Source organism: Protopterus annectens, chromosome 6.part0 (genome assembly GCF_019279795.1).
Source record: "Protopterus annectens isolate FY-2018-M chromosome 6.part0, PAN1.0, whole genome shotgun sequence".
Lineage (NCBI taxonomy): Eukaryota > Metazoa > Chordata > Ceratodontiformes > Protopteridae > Protopterus > Protopterus annectens.
Genome location: NC_056737.1, coordinates 924,398,827 through 924,416,439, shown reverse-complemented (window position 1 = coordinate 924,416,439; position 17,613 = coordinate 924,398,827).

The window sequence follows — 17,613 nt, the reverse complement described above, 5'->3', positions numbered from 1 at the left end:
AAACATGGACATGGGGGTTACCCACATCCTCTGCGGCTATTCCAGATGTTTAATCCAGAAATGGGAGAATCATCTTCTTTGGGTCTAGATGTTTCTCCAGGAAGTTCTTGGAAGGGCCAGGGAAAGAGACCTCTTGCCCAGGATGTTGTGCTACCTTTCAATCAGTCTTCTTCCAAGGATGTCCTCAGAAAAAGAAACAGAATGTTATACATTGTTCTGTTCATAAAGATGATTTTCTTATCTTAGACAGTTTTCTGGTATAGATTTATGCTCTCCAAAATAGAAAGCTTGCAATACTTTTGGCTAAATCAATATATTCCTGAGGAAAATATATCAGAGGATTCTGACATAGGCAGACACGGAGCTTTTTCTTTGTCTGATTCATAAGCCATAGACTTTTATTCGGAGGAAGGTTTGTCCTGTCCAACTCCATTAGAGGAGTGTTCTTTTTCTAAGACTAATTCCAAGGTGAATGATGTATTTTTGTGGGAATGAGCAGATGTTCTCCCTAAACCGAGGAGATATTATGATATCCTGCAAGTGGATTTACCACATGCTGCACCCATTTCTCCTATTATGCCAGCCTTGGAGGATATGTTAAATGCGGCAATCAATAACCCTAGCTCTCAGCTTTCAGTCCCCAAAAAAGGCAGAACGTGTATTAATACCAAACCATCTGTTGTGGATTATAAGGTATTTATGTGTTCCAGTTTATTCTGTCAGGTACTGAATACCTGTAGGAGTGTTCTGCCATACTTCCTTCAGAAGGTAGGTCCTGCCTGAATTCTACAATTTCTAATCTGTCTTGGGCGTCTAAACATTCTTTGAAGAGTGTGTATGACTGTGCCTTGTGTCACTACTACTATTACTGTTTTGAGAAAATATGCATGGGCTAATACTCAAAAGTTTTCTGACGAGGTAAAATCTTAGACTTTAAACTCTACTTTAGGTACAGAGGTTTTGTTGGGTCCTGACACTACTCAGGTTCTCAAACAGTTTTATGACAGACAGGAATTAATTCAGGGAGTTACTATTTTTTAAGCCCCTCTTTATAAATCTTACAAATACCTCTGCTTTTTTAAGACAAAAATATTCAAGGCTCTTCCATCTTCTGACAAACGGAACAAAAAGGGATGGCAGGAGGGGGGAAAACAGGAATCCTTTAAAAACGGACAGACTATGTCTTCAAAATGACTACGCTAACTTGCTCATTATTCCTCTTGCCAGGTTATACATAATAAAAATTTAATGTAAAAAAAAAAAAAAACATGCAGATCCAACATTCTCATTCTCTGGGATTTTTGGATTCCAGTTTTGGCTTCATCAGGAAAGGATTACATTAGTAGAAGCAATAAAACATATCAGTTTTTGTCTGAGAAGTAATTTCTATGAGGGTAAAGGTGTAAGGCTCGTGGAACAGTTCAGAAGAATGGAGGTAAATGTCAAAGAGATGTTAGCTGTGATCCATGTTATAGACTCTGTTCATGAGCTGTGGTCCCAGATGACTGCAGAAAATACTGCAGTGATGTGGTACATAAACAAACATGGGGGACCAGTTCCTAGCCACTGTGCAAGCTGGCTGTGAAGGTTTGAGGATTAACTCTACAGCACTGTATAACCTACCAAGCATTTTATATACTGTCAGAGCAAAATTCCAGTGGCATACAAGCTGAGCAGGACCAGGCAGACCCTCACAAATGGAATTTGAATAAGGGGGTCTTAAAGGAATGGATCCAGTTGTTGGAAACACCTCAAATAGATCTATTCACCTCCTTGCAACACAGAAAACTAAACAAATCCTTCACAGGACTCCTTGCAGGCAGGCTTGGAAAACAGATATATTTTCATTCATGTGGTCAGGAATGTTCCTGTATGCATTTCCAACTTTTGCACAGATATCCAAGGTTATTCTGAAGATTTAGAAGTACTCCACAAAAAAAAAAAAAAAAAAAAACTATTGTGGTAATTCCCTTCTGGCACAAGCAACATTGGTTCTCCCTTCTTATGGAATTGGCCAGGGGCAATTACCACTAGCTTGCTCAAAGATTTAATCTACTCACACAAGACAAGGGAAGTTTGATACTCTCCAGTCTCAAATAACTTCAACTGACCACCTGGATGATTCAATTCTAAAACCTTTTAAGCACCTTTTTTATGAGAAAATGCAGCAACTACATAAGGAGACAAGAAATCCTGCTACTAGGAAATCTTATGTTAACCAATGGAAAAGACTTTCTTTTTGGTGCCTTACCTGTAACCAGAGACCTATCTGGGATTATTGCCTCTGGTTCTTAAAGATTTTTGTGTTACTATCCAATGGCCCGTTTATTCCTTTGGCAAGTGGTATTTATTAGCCATTTTAGCACGACTGCTCGTGGATCCTCCTCTACATTTCAGACTTTGCTCGAGCTGTTCTACAAAAAAAAATTCTGTCGATATGTAAGGTCACCTGTTATTCAGGTGACACTTTACTGGGATTTTTTGATTTTTGCTGGAAAAGTTGCTTCTGTCTACATTTGTTACCAGCTATTCAGTCTGTTTTGGGCTCATTTGTTTGGTAGACTAAATGGTTTATTGCTGTGACATCTGCAAGAGAGACTCACGGTTGCAACTATTCATGTTGGATTTCCCTTTTGATTTTCCATGCATATAGGGATTTCTGTAGAAATAAATCTTCATATATGCCATTACTTTCAGACTATACCTTGGATCTAGTCATCTATCTCCCTCATTTCTTTCAGAACTGGAACGACAGGGAGAATAGATTGTATATACACTGGTCATGCTTTTGCAACTCGGGTATTATCTTGTCAGTACTTAGTCATTTAGGAAAGCTATACAGCAGTGGGATTCCTTGTATGGGAATAGAATAAGGCAACATCTGTCAATTTAGACAATTCCGGTTGGTTATTCTTTACAATATTTTTTGTTGATATCCCTACTATGGTAAAAACATTTCCAGGCAGTATAAAGGCAAATTTTGAGAGTCTATATTACATAGTCGAAGGTTAATAACTTCGAACACGGAATGTTCAAACCATCCTGTTCGAAGTTAAAAAACTTTGACTATGAATAAAAAACAAAAAAAAGAAAAGAAAACAAAATAAACTGTTGTAAGCAGGGGGGCAAGCCCCCCACACCCCCCACTACTTAAATATAGCAACTCCTGAGATTGCACCACATTAAACAAAACGGAAACCTCCCCTTACAGAGATTTCCGCTGAAACGCTCGAACTTCAGCAAAATCAAACTGATGGTCTCGACCATATGAGGTTCAAACTTGTAGAAGTTCGACTATCTGATAGGAACCCGATTCTGATATAGTCTCATTTTCTATGGTGGCATATTGGGAAGGAGGGGACTCTAGGGGTACCTACATGGCCCGCTTTATAAACTTTTACATAGCATTATATACTGGATTCCCTTTCCATGTCCAGAACTGGCTTTGCTAGGACTATTCTCCAGGGGCTCCTGGATCATTATCCTTCCTTCTTCCATGTTTGATAGACTTTGGTAATCAACCTACATAGCCAAAAAGTCTACTGCAGCAATAAGAATAATGGGGTTCCTATTACCAGATTGAAAGATCGTAATCGCGAATACGAAAAGAGCGACATGTACTGAGAGAAATACAGAAACGCCGAATGTCCGAAACAGCAAAAAGTTAAATGTCGAAGTGTAATGGTTGGCCCATCTGCGGTATAGCTCCATAAGGTAAGTGTGCGATAGATAGGACTTTAGGGTTAGGATGTGGGATAAGGTAAGTGAATAGATAGGTAATGTATGTAAGATTTAGTGTAGTGTTAGAAGTAGGGTTTTATTTAACTGTATGTATGTGTATTATTTATTTTTTTGGGTGTATGTCTGTAGGGGACGTGTGCGGTAGTTACGGACCTTAGGGTTAGGGAGGGGTTAAGGATAGTGCATAGTTAGTTGTGTATGTGGGGTTTAGTGTAGGGTTTTGGTGCTTTACTTTAGATTAGAAGTAGGGTTTGGTTAGTGTATGCATGTGGTTTATTTATTTTGTTTGGGTAGATAGTATGTAGCGGGTGGTGGGGTTGGCCAACTATAACAGTTCGATATTTTATTTTTCGCTGTTTAGTGCTTTCAGGATTTTCACAGTTCGCGTTACAGGTGTCGATGTTTAGGTATTCGCATAAAGGTTTTTTCAATTTGCTAATATAGACCCGAATAATGAACATAGTATAGCTATGTAAGTTGCAGTTACCATAGTAGTAGATGTTTGAATTCCTCAGTGCTGCAGTAGCCACACCCCCTCACACACTTCTGTATACAGTTAGTTGTTGGGATATAAAGTTATTTGTTATTGCTATATTTTGTAAAGGTTCAGGATGAATAAGCTCTTCTCTCCGTAAGGGCAAGGCAGCAGTCGTGTACATTTCTTCACTCAGAGTGCTGATTTTCTTCCTAGGCTGTCCAATCAGCAGTCAGAGTGAAGGTATGGGAGGAAGCCATAACTCTGAGAAACAGGAAACAACTCATATAGCCAAATCACCACTGTAGCAGTGAGGAATTCAAAATCATCTACTGTTGTAAGTGCAGCTTACACAATTGTACTTTTTGAGGATCTTCTAAACATTTTTTTAAGAATGTCAGGTATGTAAGACATTCATCTGTGGTTATAATAGCATTCTTCCAAACAGTGAAACCTTAAAAAAAATGTCTGTACTTTCTTAAGAGCTACAATATTCACTGCTTCAAGTATAGTTGGTTTAGATTTTGATTTGCATTGCTTTTTAAGCGGGTAGTAGAATTAAACTTAAAAAGCCTTACCATGTCTAGGCAATTCAGATCCTGTATCCCAGCTCAAAAAATAATTTCCTTAGTTGCAACTCATTTGCTTGTCCAGTATTCCTGACAGAGTACTCTGTAGGGAAATTTTAAAATCTGCCAACTCACCCCAAAACATATGTTCCCAGTTACCTTTTTCTTCACCATCACACCTCCAATATTTGGTATCTACCTGAGGAAAAATTCTCTGGAGTTTGCTTGGGGTATAAGACACCAATATAAAGATTTCCAAGTAAAAATCTTAAATCTTTTAGATTTTCTTGCATATTTGGGAGGCATACGTATATCTCCCATTGTTTCTTTGTGAATTGCATATCTGCTTTCTCTTAAAGTTTTCTGTCCTCTACCAATTGATTCCTATATCATGCAATACTTTATATGCCCTACTAATTATCCCTTTAACAGCAGCTTCTGTTCTAGATTCAACTAAAAACTCAACTAGTGCTGGTCTTTCATTTAGGATCCCCCAAATTTCTTTCTCTTTGCCTATACTCTGATATCAATCTCTGATGGGGAAGGCAATCATTAGCCTGCAATCCAAACACCTTCCTGGCCTCTTCTCATTCTATTTATTACATTTCCTTCTCTAATTATTTGTTTCCAATACCTTTGTTTCTTGCCACCTTCCTCCAGTAAATTCCATCCCCCTCTTGTCTGTTCTCTGTACCCCAAATTGTAGTCATCCCTATCAGCAGAATCTACTATCTCTACTCTGGTATTGTTGTAGTTCTTGGTATACTTTCTGCTACTTTATGAATATAATATTCCATATGATTATTCTCCTTAGGGGTCTGCATCCAAAATCTCATTTTTTCTTAATTTCTTGAGTTACTCCATGCTTCATCATCATCATCCATTTCTACTCTGAGTTGTAGCTTTCTGCTTGCGTAATATATGACAGCCTTACCTTAATTAAGGTAATCCCAATCCACCCTGTTCTATTGGAAGAATCAGCTTTATCCCACGCTTTAGCCCACTTGACTCTTGCCATCTTCCCTTTCCAGATAAAATTCTTTAGCTCTTTATTAATTGCTATCCGCAACATCTCCTCTGGTTGATAAAAATATGCTTGACCTTTGTATAAGACTAAAAAGACTAAAAACATTTTAACTGCTTGTATCTTACTATTCATGTCCATATAACAGAGCTTCCAGTTTCTCAGTTTTTGTATTATCTTTTGTGTAGTCTCTTCCCACATATCTTTAGCTGTCACACTAGAATCATTTTTAATCCACACTCCTAAGTACTTCATTTTATCATGTCCCCATAAATATGGATATTGCTGAACCAATTCATGTGGGGGTACATAATTTCCAGCTATTGCCTTTGTTAAGTTTCACTAATTTTGTATCTCAGAAAGATTTGAAACTGTCTCAAAATGTTCCACAACATTGAAATGTCCTTTTCTGGTATTTATCAGGTATAAAATAATATCATCTGCAAGTACAGCCAGCTTTTCTTGATTACCAAATCAATTATATCTTTGAATTTCTGAGTCCCTTATTTTCTTTCCCATTGGTTCTAAATATAATGCAAATAAAGTGGAAACAGGACAGCCCTCTCTGGTTCTTATGCTCAAGCAAACTATGAAGTGTTAAAGACAAGTCCAAAAGTCACAGGCAAAGCTCTGAAGCACGATAGTTTATTTTCCAATTAAAACACTTTTCGTCACCCCACAAAGAGTAACTTCCTCAGAATTAAAAAACTGGAAACAGAATAACAGTTTAAAAAAAACCCTGCAATTGTTATCACATGACAAGTTGAACCAATCAACTCTGTATCCCATTTAAACATATATATATTTGAAACCGTATTTAAAAAATACATCACAAAAACAACAAGACAAGGCCAATGTTTGGCACAATAAAGGTTGTCCTCCAATACCACAGTACTATAGAAAGGCGAACTCTTACAAAGTAGTATGAACCAACAAATTGAAATACCGAACACAGTACCTAGTAGCTCGAACAGAACAGAACTCGGAACAGGTAGCAAAAATAATCCTCAGGCTCTCTCAGTAATGACCAATGTTTATTCCACAATGCATGAACGTAAATGACATACGATTCAGAATAACGAGTATATCCAACAACGAAGGTTAAGCGCTTTCATCTGTTCTAGCCAGACTTCTTCAGAACCATCAATTAACATAAATGACAACATTTTATACCATCTTTTGGCGCCAGAATTTTATCAATTAACTAATTCATTCTATTAATAAACCCTAATGCATATCCTATATATTTATTTAAAATACCTCTTTATATGGTAAAATAACGTACAAATAACATATAAATATTTAAATATTACTATACAATGTATACATAAAATTCTATATAAAAAGCTCATCTATATTTGTGTGTATATGAAATCTGATGAAATACAATATAATATGTAAGAATTTAATTTAAATATATATAATTTCAATAAATACCCTATTGTTAAAATCATGTCTATAATTATAAATAATAATACTTATCTGATAAAAAATGACTTCTACCTTCTGAATGCTAAAATCACTTTTTCGCTATTCTACCATGAAGTGGGAGAAATACTAAACCAATTTATAGTCACAAAATTGATTATGTTGTATTAATTTAAAAAGTAATACATTAATACAATACATACATACATAAATTGATTGCATAATTATAATATAAGATCTATATGAACATTAATTTGTTTAGGAAGATCCCAGGATAAGAAAAGGTTTCAAACTAATGTATTCGTTTAGTCCTGGATATGTTGTGGCATCATAACATATCTGCCACTTGCTTTACATGGAACCTAAACGTGCCTTCCAATTACCACTACCAACAGTTCTATCTACTTGATCTATTATTGCAAACTTGAACGTATGATCTTTGCCTTTAGCTTTTACATGTTTACTGAGCGCATTCTTCTCATCTCCTTTTGTATACATGTTCATATATCCGAGTTTTTAACTTTCTTTCTGTTTTCCCTATATAGTATGCTGTACATTGCGCACAAGTGGCTAAATAGACGACTCCCTGGCTATTACAGTTTCCTGATTTGATTTTGCATGTACTTTTCATAATATTGTCAAGTTGGATACTTTTTTCTATATTAACATATTGACACTGTCCACAAGTTCCACATCTTTTTGTCCCCTTCTTCATATGTTGTTCCTTGTTGTTCCTATTGTCACTTCTTTCTATTAATTTCTTTATATTATACCCTGTTTTTAATACTATACTGGGTGTACTCCCTACTATTTGTCCTACTTCCTCCATGTTCGTGAAAATTGTCCAGTGTCTACGTAAGATCTCCTTAACTATATTTGTGTGTGTATTGTACATAATAACACAAACTTGTCTATCAAAAGGTTGATTCGTCTTCGTATATGTACCTTCTTTCCCTAATAATGGGCAATACTTAGTCCCCCATTGTGATTTAACATATTCCACTACATCTGTAAGCATACTTGTGGGGTAACCTCTTTCATTAAATAATTTGTGAATATAATCTAATTCTTGTGTCATAAGTTCACTTGTAGATGACATGCGAGCAGCTCTCACACATTGTCCTTTGACTACATTCTTGAATGTATGTGGAGGATGGCAACTCCCATATTGAATATAGTCATTGGAGAAAGTTGGTTTTCTGTATAATTTTGAAACAAAACCAACCCCATTGTTACTAATGTATGTGTCCAAGTACGCTATACCTTTTTTTTCAACTGTATGTGTGAAGCACAAAAAATCTGTAGTGCTATTGATGTAATTGATGAAATCTGGGATAGCATCTGTTTCCCCTTTCCATATAATGAATAGGTCGTCCAGAAATCGTGTGTATAATGACATATGCTTGTAATATTCACTAGGGAATAAATACTGATCCTCCCATTCTAACATCACTAAATTTGCAAATATGGGTGCACAAGATGCACCCATAGCCACACCTTTAGTTTGTCTGAACATTTCACCTTGAAATTCGATGTAATTATGGTCCAATATAAGTCCCATCATATCCATGATGAGGTTGATTTTCTCCCATGTTAAACCAGAGAACTTCCTCATACTATTGAAAAAATATTCCAACCCTAATTCCGTGGGAATACAAGAAAAAAGATCTTTTACATCAACTGTAATGAATGTAATGTCCTCATCCCACACCTCTGGGGTTAATTTGCTAAGAAAATGCCAGGAGTCCTTAATTAAGTGAGGAACATTTTTATATACATGTTTGGTCCAGTGGTCTATTGTAATCCCCATATTGAATGTTTTTGATTTTGATCCAGATATTATCGGTCTATAGGGGGGTGGGGTTCTAAATTTTTGTGGATTTTTGGGATACCTACTATATGGGCCATCATTGGGTACTCGTTCCTTATAAAATTGTAAAGTTCCTCAGTAATTCTGTTGTCTAAAAGGTATTCTTCTATAGCAAGATCTATCCGCTTGTGTCCGATGTTAATCTGATTGAGGGAAACTTCCTCATAATTACCTGAATTAAACAACAGTTCATGGATCTTATTATAGTATTCGCCCTTGTCAAATAGTATGATCCCTCCCCCCTTATCCGGTTTCATGATCCTAATTTCTTTATTAGAGATGATATCATCTAACATTTTTCTTTCGTCCTTCATTAAATTGTCTCTGGTTTTGTCATTGAAGTCAACCTGCTTCCCAATATTTTTGTATGTTGCATATACTTCTTTACACACCACTTGTTCGTATATAGCTACTTGTGAATTTTGAGGTGGGATATACGTACTTTTCTTTACTAATCTCCCCTCACTTGTTTTAGACCCATCATTATGGTCTTTAAAAAAGAGCGCCAGGTTTAATCTTCGACAGTATAATTTAATCTCTTTGATAGTGTCAAATAAATTAAAACGGACTGTCGGGATGTATTTCATTCCTTTACTGAAAAGAGTGAAAAAATCTTGTGTAATTCCAACATTAGTGTAATTATATACTTTAAATCCATTAAAATTATAAATCATAGGTTTATAAAAGTTTCTGTAATCTCGCAAGGCATTAGCTTACTGCGAGATCGCTACTCCGGAAACATTTATATTGTATGATCATCGCAATCATGATTCTGATGAAGTCTCGCGATACGAGACGAAAGTCCGCTCAATCTGTGTGTTTTATGTGGAAATAAAGAGCTTTGGTTCTACTTTGTAAGAGTTCGCCTTTCTATAGTACTGTGGTATTGGAGGACAACCTTTATTACAGTGGACTTGCATTTTCGTGTTGGTATAAGTGCTTTGCTGCTATGTGTTCGTGTGGCTTGTGGTAACAAGGTAAACACCTTACAGAACTTGCAACATGTAACAAGCTAATAACAGGTTCACGAGTGAACTACTACACAAGACAACATGTTTAAAGTCAGTAGTAAGAAAATAAATAAATGATAAAATAAACTTAATTTTTACATACAGTATTTTTCACCTATTTGAACTTAATTTTAGCAAGCAGGAAATATTACAGTTCTCATTTAAACCTGGATATGAAAATGCATTTAGAATCATTTGCCATTGTAACTCACGTTCCTCCAATTGTAAACTTTGAAGGACCACCCCTTGTGTCTGGTGTGAGTCGATCAATAGCTTTAAAACAGAACTTGTGACCCCCATTCAAGAAAGAACGTTTAGCTAAAGCGTTGTCACTTTTATTTTTATCAATAGCATAGACATGCTCATAGATTCTTTCTCTAAATTTACGGTCCGTTTTACCAATGTAAAACGCTGGACAGTTGGCACAAGTTGCAATATATATAACTGCTTTAGACTCACAAATTAGTCTAAAGTTGATGTTAAACTTTCTGTTCTCTGCAACTACAAACGAATTACCTGTCTTAATATGACTGCACATCCTGCATGCACCACAGGTAAACATACCCAATGTTCTTCCACTAGTTTTACGAGCTCTACGCTCAAGTAAATTTTTTTAAGTTAGGCCCCCTTCTGTATACTATTTTAGGTAAATTGCCGAATCTATCTAGTAATGATTTGTCTCTACTAATAAGGGACCAATTCTTAAAGAGGATGGACCTTAGTTGTACACTGTCATTACTATATGTCATAATAAAACTGGCTTTAAAATTAACTTGCTGATCACTCTTACTGTCTGATATGTACTGTTATTAATTGAAACAGTATTTCCAACGTCAATGGCTTCGTCATATTCTTGTAATGGGGTCTGAACCTCTTCCCTTTAGTAAAGGAGAGGTGTAAAATGGCCATTATAACATTTGTACTGTACTTCTTCAATTAAAGAATAAATCAGTATAGTCGGGTAGCTATGCTCAAGCAAAAATTATCAGAGAGGAGCCTACCCAATTTTTGTCTCCAATCCCTCAGATATCCTCCTAATCAACCTTACAATTTTATCAGGGAATGCAAATGCTTCCATTAACCTGCTCATAAAATTCCAGCTTACTCTGTCAAATGCTTTCTCTGCATCAAGGCCCATCAACAACAGTGGTATTTTCTTACATTCTGTTTCCCTCTGGATCATCAATGTTCTGTTAATGTTGTCAAATGTTTGCCTCCCCTCCACAAAGCCACATTGATCATATTTACCAATTTTGATATCACCTTTGCCATTCTGTTAGCCATTACAGACATAAAACACTTTATAATCATGGTTTAGTATTGAAATGGGCCTGTATGAAGCTGGCTCTGATAGGTCTTTATCCTCTTTAGGTATTATAGCCATGACCACTTTCTTCCCAGAAGTTGGTACTGCTCTTCCACTTAAAATGTTGTTAAAAAACCCTTCCAGATCCACAGGAATACCATCTATTCCTGGGGACTTTCCTGTGGATTTTTATCTCATCTCCTCCTATCCTAATTGCTAGTAACTGGAGACTCGTCTACCTTTAACTTTGGCATATTTAGTTCTTCCATAAACACTTCCATTTGTACATTTTCTTGATTTCCACATTTCTCTGCTTTATACTGACTTTCAAAGAATTTCCAAAATATTTCTAGTACCTCTACAGGATCTCCTGCTGTCTCCCTTGTTATAGGCTCCCTAAGCTTGGCTACAGTCCTTTCTTTCTGTTACCTGAGTTGTTGTGATAAAAGTTTTTGTGCTCTAAAGTTATTATCAAAAATAGTTGTTTTACAGCAATCTTTCTAAACTTTTAGCATTCTGCAGTTGCTCCTCTTCTTGCCTGTGAGAGTCTCCCTATTCTGCAATACTTTAATATCTGTCAGTCCCACTAAATAATTCTGGTTACTTTTTAAACATATCTCTCTTTCTTTTATTTCCACCCTATTTTTAAACTCCACTTTAATATTATTCCATTCCCTAGCTACATTTTCTGAAGAAATTTCTATCTTCTCTAATAGCTCCTGAATGATTTCCACTATTCATTCCTTAAATTCCTCTCTTTTCTACAAACAGGAAAGCACCAGTGTCTCATTTTATTTCATTACCCTGTGTTTTTATTTTAGTTATTACTGGTGCATGATCTGAAATGGTTATTGTGTGGACATCAAGACTTTCAATTAAATGCACACGTTCCCATGAAATGTAGATTCTGTTTAGCCTAAGCCAGTTTTGTATCTTGGGGAATAATATGTAAATTCCCTCTGAACTCCTAGTACTGAATTTGCATCTTCAATGCTAAATATTTTCATAAATCTCTTCAAAACTCTACCTCCTTTGTTATATTTTCCCTTCTGGGCCCTCCAGACACATCTTCACTGTTGCAAAGCAAATTCCAGTCCCCACCTATAAGTAATATTCCTTGCTGAAAGCTGATTACTTTTCCCAGAATTTTCTTAAGCTCCATTATAACAGTTTTAGGAGGAATATAAATGCATGCCAGTAAAATCTTCCTCCCTTGCCAGTAGCCCCTTAGTACTACAAATTTACCATTATTATCTTTTTATCCTCTTCTATCACTACTGAATCTCCTCTTGCAATCAATATAAGTACTCCTATCTTCTTTTGTTTCAGGTATTCTGCTGAATTACCATCCTGAAAACCTTTCTTTATCAAATTCACACATTCAGTTCTTTCCATGTGTGTCTCCTGTAGCATAGCTATTTGCACTCTACAGTTTTAATACAGTTCACTACTCTTTCTTTTCTGTATTTATCTATAAGACCACTGACATTTAAAGACATTACAGAAAGCACCTTTGGGTTAAAAAGTTATTATTCTCACCTTTTATAACAGCTTTTTTGTTAAGTGTCTAGTTCCAGCTTTTGTATTACATGCATACACTGTTTGGCAGGATGATCTTTTATACAGTTGTTTCTTGTCATATCCATATGAGCCTATGTCATATCTTGCAAAACTTTAATTATTAAAAACCCTCAAAAACACACCCCTATACCCCCTAAATCTATTAACTTGCTAACACAAAAACTATGTACATCTTCAAATATTGAAGTTTTACCCCTAACAGGAACAAATATCTCAAATTAACATCCACAATCACAAACTTAGGTTAACCTAAACGAAAGGTTATCCATGCTAAGGTGCATGGCACAGCCTGCGCTTCTACTAAGTGCTGTCTGGTTTTGTCTTATCTTTACAGCTCTCCCAGCTGGGAAGATACTTGAATGCTTTCAGAAAATGTTATCGCCTAGCCATTTCTCTTTATCAGATTGTCTCCATGGAGACATGAGGACAAGATACAAAGTTATTACTAAAAGCATATATTTATTTGCTAGAAAAAAAGCTTTATAATATTCAATGTTCTTTTTCATTTACTCGCTTTCTCTTAAAACGTGTTACTAGATCAAGCTAAAGGTCCTAATCATGTCATTCCCCTATGAAGAATGACAAAAACATAAATCAGTTTTTATTTTGTCATGCTTTTTTGAACAGATGTTTCTTCTTTTTTTTACATTGTAGTACCTACATTTCTTAGAAATGTACAAGAAGAAAGATAGAACATGGAGGGAAAAAACCTAAATCAGGAGCACCTGTTTACATTAGGATCCCCATTACACTTAAAATAATGGAGATAATTTTACTTTATAGCATGCAAAGAAAATCATGCACCATAAAAATATTGCTATTAAGAAAAAAAAACTGTTTTACTTACAGTTAACTTTCTTCCTCCTTATCCCCCTCTCCTAAGCGTTTTTCCGAACATTAATGACAAGAAGTAGGGCATATGCATTAGAGTCCCCTACAAGTTTAACAAAGTAAAAAAAAGTCCAATGTTTTCAGATATTCTTGTTCTTTCATGTTTCACAAATATAACAATTACTTTCTAAGTTACTGGTTTTATTCCTGTTTATCTCCATCTCCCAAATCCTGTCTCTGCTTCATTTCCAACATACTTTTGATCCTTTTTATCAACTCTTGTGCTTTTTTCCTTCACTCAAGCACTTTCCATTGAAACATTGGAAAAGGTTTCACTGGCATAGTCGCTCTGTGGTCTTTATTACCAGAAGAACAAGAAACAGAATCTCCTTCTGTTTCATGGCTCATTTTTTTTTTTTGAACAAACTTTTGTATTTCCTACTTAGCATGTACTGCATCAAAAATGATTTTGTCCCTTCAGGAAAGAATATTTTGAAGACAGCTGGGTATAGCAATTTGAATCTCATGCCTGCTTATCAATATTCCATTAATAATGGAATACATTTACTCCTCTTCTGCCTGGCACACAGTGAGTAATCATTCTCCCCAAACACTCTGCTGTCTCCCACTTTTACTACTTTGTCCTTCTGCTACAGTTTTGTCACATTCAACTCTTTCTGCTGGTAGTGCTGCAGCTTTACTAGAAAAGGTCTAGGTTGCTTTGTCATAGCCAGGTTTTGAGCATACACAGTATGTGCCCTTTCTATTAACAATGTCGTGGAATACCAGTCCAGTTGCTTATTGTGCTTTCATAAAATTAATTCAGACTGTTTCTTCCAGATTCTCTGGTACAGCAGAAAATCTCAGGTTTTCCCTACATGCTCTGTCTTCTAATTCTATTATTTCTTTAAACATTTCTTCTTGAGCAGTCTCATATTCAGCCAGCCTTTTTATTTCGGCCTCTGATTTTTGCGGTTTTATCACCTCATCTGAATATCCATTTAAAGCTTCTTTTATTTTTTCCAGCTTTTTGTTATTTGAGTTGATATACTCCATCACTCTTTTGTTTATTTTAATCAGGTCTGTGTGCAGTAGTCTTATATTTTCCTCTAGGTTACTGGAATTCATGTCTGTAGCTTGCGCTGCTTTTTGCTGAACAGCTGCAGTACTCTTCCCAGTCAATGTTTTTTCTCACCTTTTGTAGCTGATTTTCTTTCAGGTCCTCTGTGTTTCTTTTTTACTGGCATTCAGACAGAGCAATTACTAGTCAGTTACTGAAATTTACCTAGAAATATAGCTCCACTGGCTTTCTCTTCTGAGTTTCTGTTTTCACACTGGGAGAGCTAGAATTAAGCTGTTACTCAGTGTGCAGCCATCTTGGAAGTTCCGTTGAAGATTCTTTTTGGTTCTAAAGAGGAACAAGGACCTCAGGCCTATTCTGGATTTAAGCAAGTTGAATCCCTTCATGAAACAGACCAAATTACAGTTGGTCACAGTGCAGTCCATTTTATCCCTGCTGAGGAAGGATGATTGGATGTACCTGACAGATCTCAGGGATGCCTACCATCATATAAAGATAGAGAGGTACTCCAGGAGGTTCCTGCATTTCTGATTAAGGGCCAAATCACTATGAGTTCAGGACCCTGCCATTTGTTCTCACCACAGCTCCTATACTGTTCAGCAAATGCATGGAAGTGGTTGCAGCCTGACTCCAGCTGCACGGGTTCCACGTCTTTCCTTACCTGGACAACTGTCTCCTTACCACCCCCCAATAGTATTACTGATCACAGCCAGGGACACCTTACTTCATCTATGCAACCGCTTAGGCATTATAGTCAGTAAAGTCGAGCCTAAAACCTAATCAAACATTAGAGTTCATAGGTTACCATTTAGATACACTCAGTCAAACTGCCAGGCTCCAGAGCTCCACAGTTATCAGCTTTCAATATCAGTCACTGTTGGTTGTTGTTCTTTCAAAGCTGGTAGCTCATGCACGTTTGTAACACTTAATCCACATGGCAGTGTCTATAGGGTTGGTTCCTCTAGGCAGGTATCATATGAAGGCTCTGCAATGGACCCTGGCAGTACCGTGGTCCTTTTTGACTCACCCAATGGACTTTCTAAAATGGTTGACAAAAGTATGTTAAGATCAAATTCAATGGTGGTTGCAATCTTTAGTGACCAATGGGACACCATTTGTCCTTCTCCTTCCTTCGGCCACGGTCACTGCAGATGCTTCACTTCTTTGTTGAGGGGAGGATTTTGAGGCGACGACAGTTCAACGGTCATGGTCTTCTGCTGAGACTAACATCCACATCAATGTCCTGGAGATGAGAGCTGTCCTCCTCATGTTGCAAGCTTTTCAGGATGTCCTTCCCAGATATGTGATTATGATACAGACTGACAATATGTCCACTGTCTGGTATCTCAACAAGCAGGGGAAGCGTTCTTATCTTCTTTGTCGAGTGGCCGTAAGGGTTTGGGTATGAGGGTTTGACAATGGGTGATTTCTTCTCAGTGGTTTCTGGCTGCAAAGCACATCTAATGGCCTCCCAGAACCTAGGGTCCTAGGCCGGCAGCCTCAGCAGGAACATTCTGGTTTCTCATGAGTATTCTCTAAATCCAAGAGTTGTGACTCAGATTTCCCAGCACTGGGGGACTCCATATTGTGACTCCTTTGCCTCTCAATCCAACACCAAGTGTAGCAGCTATCATGTCTTAGTTCTCTCTCTCTCTGGGACAGTCACCCAGAGATGCTGGGACTCCTGTATGCTTATCCCCTGGTTCCATTGACTGTAAAATTCCTCCAGAAGGCAGATCGCTGCAGAGTGACTGTGATCCTCATAGCACCCTTCTGACCTCTTTAGGTGTGGTTCCCCTTCCTATGGCATCTTCTGAGGTACCCCCTTGGGTACTGGATGTCATTCTGAATTTCATTTCTCATTCAGTGGATCTGGATCCTCCCAAGCTTAACTCCCCCAAATTAACTGCATACTTTCTCCAATTCCCTTGATGACCAGAAACCCCAAGTTTTTCAGGCTGTACTTCGTATCTTGTCTTCATCTCAAAAGTATTCAGCTAGGAAAGTTTATTCCAGTAAGTGGATACATTCTGAGATTAGGGCAGAATCTCGAGGGCTCAATCCTTTTTTCGGTCCTTTAGAATCTGTTTTGGATTTTCTTGTTGAGTTGTTTCAGTAAGATTCTAGTTTTATACCATGAAGGTATAGTTGGTAGCTATTTCTAATTTTCATGATAATGTTCCCCTGGCTGCTCTCAAGATTTCCAAGGATTTTCTCAACAGTACCTTTTCACTGTATACTCCATTTTGGGATCCAGTTCCACTCTGTGATTTGTGGTATGGTTTGCAGGTTCGTACAGGCCTGACTTTTGAACCCTCTGCGACATCAGACTTAAAGTTAGTGTCTTGGAAATCCTTATTTTTGGTAGCTGTTCCTTCAGCAAGGAGGGTTTTGGAGTTACAAGCTCTTGACTCTTCTCCTCCCTATTTAGTGTTCCACAAAGATAAGATTTTGCTCCGTACAAATCCATCTTTTTTGCCAAAAGTGATTTAGGAGAATAAACTTAACAGTCTGATTCTTCTTCTTGTGTTTTTCCCCAATGTCTCCAACAAGGGTGAATATCTTCTACACTGTTTGGATGTGCAAAGGCAAATGAGATTTTTTTTTTGGACCGTACTAAGGCATTTAGAAAATCCAGTCAGTTATTTGTTTCCTTTTCAAAATCTAGACTGGGCACACCTGTATCTAAAGTGATGT